The sequence below is a fragment of the Epinephelus fuscoguttatus genome, linkage group LG7 (genome assembly GCF_011397635.1).
Source record: "Epinephelus fuscoguttatus linkage group LG7, E.fuscoguttatus.final_Chr_v1".
Classification (NCBI taxonomy): Eukaryota; Metazoa; Chordata; class Actinopteri; order Perciformes; family Serranidae; genus Epinephelus; species Epinephelus fuscoguttatus.
In genome coordinates, this window is record NC_064758.1 from 43513561 (window position 1) to 43517705 (window position 4145).

The 4145-nt window shown below is 41.4% G+C and overlaps 1 long non-coding RNA gene across 1 annotated transcript; it reads left to right on the top strand.

Annotated features, from left to right (window-relative positions):
- The first annotated feature begins 205 nt into the window (after positions 1-205).
- LOC125892295 (uncharacterized) lies at positions 206-789 on the top strand. The gene is made up of 3 exons (XR_007449726.1): positions 206-332; positions 429-552; positions 679-789. It is a non-coding gene; the product is annotated as an uncharacterized LOC125892295 (long non-coding RNA).
- The last annotated feature ends 3356 nt before the right edge of the window (positions 790-4145 follow it).

A 4145-nucleotide genomic window follows, 5' to 3' on the forward strand; every position in this document is an offset into this window, starting at 1 on the left:
GCTTCAGGACTCAGGTACATTTTGGATGACTGTGAAATTAAATACTACAAGTAGGGAATCAAATAAGGTTTTCAATTTTATCATTTAAAAAGGTTACTATTTTTCTTCTTTGTGTCATGATGTTTAGGTAATGGAGCCTTATCTGACGGTTTCAACACCTGGACATCCTTGGAGCCTTTCATGCACTAGGACCCCAGGCAGCCATGGAAGATGATGCTGTCAACACACAACATCTTCTGACCCTGTCTGCCAAGTTTCTTCAAAGGCCAGATAATCCCACACTCCTGCAAGAATGGGCATCCTACAAGCATCTGCTGACTGGAGCCTTCAAGGTAAAATGGGAATTTAATCAAGAAGGGAATTATAAAGACAGATGAGATTGAAGCAGTGTAATCCTAATCAGTGTAAATCCATTTAATGTGTTTCAGAATATGGACCAGGTCAGCATAATGTCAAAAATGGCATTCCAGAATGATGAATGGGGACAACTGTACCCATGCAGGAGCCAGCTATCAGCCATTGCTTTGACGGTGCCCATATCATCTGTGAACTGTGAGAGAGATTTCTCAGCAATGAAGAGAATAAAACATTTGGTCAACTGTACACTGTAAGTCAGAGATGGATTGCTTTCTCTTAATGTCCCAGATCTCACTTATTTTTTATTGTATTTTTGTGTAGGTGAAGACAGACCTGAGGAACAGGCTGCAGGGGGACCATCTGTCAGCATGCCTCCTACTCAGCATCAATGGGCCACCTCTGGCTGAGTTCCCATATCACAGAGCATTAGAACTCTTTTTCAAAAAAGTGAGAAAAATAAAATTCTCTCAGCCAGGCTGCAAACTGTGCCATTAGATTTACAGCTGTACAGTTATGCAATTTTGTTTTTTCCAGTGTTCATGTTCTGCTGGTTGTGGACTCAGTTGAAAAACAAATAAATAAGTTATTCATAAACATTCTTAGTTGTCATAATCAAATTTTTTCGCCGCCGCTGCTCCCCTACAGCCCACCACCACAGCTTCAAAAAATCCTAGGGGAAACCCTGAACACTGGCACGTGGTGGCCACTGATCCAGCCTTGACAGGACTGATGGACAGTCCACCCCGCACTGTTTTTAAAAGACCTCCTAACCTCAATAACTTGTTAGTGAGAGCGGACTGCCCTAGTCCGCCTCCCACTCCTACGTTTCTGGGTCCTGTGCCACCCGGAAACTACAAGTGCGGCCACTGCCAACAGTGCAACTTCACCAGAAAGACTAATATCTAAATCTATATCATCCACGCACAGACAAAAATTTTTTTGTTAAAGGTATTATTTCTTGTAAAACTTCAAATGTGATATACATGTTAGAATTAGGGATGCACCAAATATTCGGTAACTGAATATATTTGGCCGAATATTGCAAAAAAAACACACATTCGGTATTCGGTGGAATAAGTGAAAAGCAAGGCCGAATAATAGCGGCGTGTTTTGATAACGCAATCAGACAGTGTGTGGTGACGGACGGAGTAAAATGTCGGCAGTGTCACAATATTTTACTCCGTCCGTCACCGCACTCGCATTTGCGACTAAAAATAGTTTTGTTCGAGCAAAAGAAATCATTCAGCATGCTGTGCGAGCAGCCTACAGATTTCAACCAGCAGCAGAAAGGAAATGGCGAATCCCGCCAGTTGTGGGTTGAACGGGTGTCACAGACACACACAGGAATGTATTCCTGTCAAATACGGCGGTCATCGGCTTACCGGCTACGGAGAAGTCCGGCTTCAATAATATCCTCTTCTTGGTGTCATGACTGCACAGAAGTACCTGAACAGCTGAGCCAGCCGAACACAGGTATGTGACGTGTCAGAGGAGAAACGAGCCGTTCACATTTCTCTCTTTGTGGCAGTAACGGCCCACAAACCTCACCGCACTTTAGGGACTGTTCATTACTTATGAAGGGACTTGTCAGGGGAGGAGGGTGGCTGGTTGATTTTTATTTTATTTATTTATTTTATTTTGATCCCCCCTATGTTCATCACTTATTGATGCTGTTTTTGAAGTATGAATAAGTCAATAAGTAATTTATTCCATTGAAATATCATTGATATATTATAGAAAAGTGATTTATCTTTTTATAAATGACAAAAGGCACATCTGCCTCATTTTCACTGTGGTATCGTGATACTATTCAGAACCGTGATATTCTCATTGGTATCGCACAGTGGGTCCTAATTTTGGTACCATGACAACACTAATCTGGAGGGGGTTCATCTGCAAAAACTAATGAAAAACTAAACAACGGTATTCGGTATTCGGCCAAGCATTTAATTTTATTCGGCTTCGGCTTTGGCCACAAATTTTCATTTCGGTGCATCCCTAGTTAAAATGTCCTTGTGGCCTTGCGTACATAGGAAAAACCTCGAGACCTCTCAAAAACAGAATTTCCGAACACAGTTGTGCTATCAGGAAGCATGATCACAGGAGCCCTGTGGCCACTCATTTTAACCTTTTGAACCACACTGCTGCATCGGGATGGAAAATGTTCATCTACCAAGGAGAGGTGGTGACCTTGACAATTTACTCTTGAAACGTCAACTATTTAGGTTTTATACCTTAGATACTATGTCGCCTAAGAGCCTCAACGAGGAGATGGACATTCAACCTTTTTTATCATTTATTTGTGATATTCTCTGGTGTTCACTGGTGTCCGGACACTGTTGCTGTGTATGTGGGTCTACTGATGTGAGGATGTTCTATTGTGCATTCACAGACAGGGGTTGTGTGTGTCTGTGTGTGCGCGCTGGCACATAGACATATCTTATATTTATCTATTATTTGCATTTTGGTATTTCTAGGATTTATTTGCACTATGTTGTATATTTCTGACAGGAGTATATTGTTTTTCCTCCTTTTTTTTTTTTTTTTGTCCTGTAACGCATCATTGCATCATGTGACCACGTCATGTGTGTATTTAAGATGGCGGAGCACTTTGTCTTGTAAGTCTGATGAAGAGCCTGACGCTTGAAACGTTACTTCTATTCGAATAAATTCGCCTGAGCATTGGAGCCCTGCAGCGTGTGAACTATTTTAATCTTATTTTGTATGCACTGTTTTTGGCTCAGCACCTGCCTGTTTTTTGGTTTGGATGTGCGTGTGGACTTCTTTGTATGAGTACAAAAGTACACAATTTGAGACACAGCACGAGTCTCACTTATGCAGTCATATGTACAGTACGTCCTAAACATAGAGAAATTTCACTAAAACCTTACAATATAAAACACTTCCACCTACGAGCAGAGCGCCCGGAGCATTCTTTGTTCAAATGCACGTCCTTGCCAGAGCATTGTCACAGCTCTGGCTGTATTTTTGATGTGTTTCAGTTCTCCGTGCCCTTCACATGTTTGAGTGTGAGAATGAGTGCTCCAGTGTGGCGTGCTGATTGATCTGAGGTGTGGGTTCGGTCTGATTGGCTATTGTCTGCTGTTCAAAATCCTCAGCTTCCCAACAGGCCGGTTGACAGTCATCTGATAGCAGCAGCGCTTCTGTCCTCGGCCTCCAAACCATCAGTACTGTTTGTTTAAACCTGAAGATTTGCTTTTCTGTAGTGACTGGGGGTTTTGGTATTTGTGTTCGTAGAGTACTTAAGAGCCTATTTGTTTCAACAATTTACTTTTTTTCTTTTTAACTGTGAAGCTGTAGGGGTGGGCTGCCATTTCATTTTGTATATTTTTCTCATGTTTCTGATCATCCTAAGAAGCCAGATTTAGTCAATGTCTTTTCTTTTTCCTTCCACATAGGTGCACCTAGGGAGGGGACAGCCTTTCCCACTTTTATGTTGCACTACTGCTCCCCTAGACGGGGCTGTAATAGGAATAGGGAGTGAGGTGTTTTGAAATATAATCTGCTGGTCCATGCAGTGCTTTAAAAACAAATAAAAGAGTCTTAAAATCAATCCTATACTTTAGAGGGAATTACAATAATCTAATTGGGAGGAGATGAAAGCATGAACCAGAATTTCTAAATCTTTTATGGACAGAAATGATTTAAGTTTTGCAATGGATCTTAGATGGAAGAAGCTTGAGCTGACAACTGAATTGATCTGTTTATCAAATTTAAAGCCAGAGTCAAAGATGACACCAGGATTCTTTACATGAGATTTTAAATGT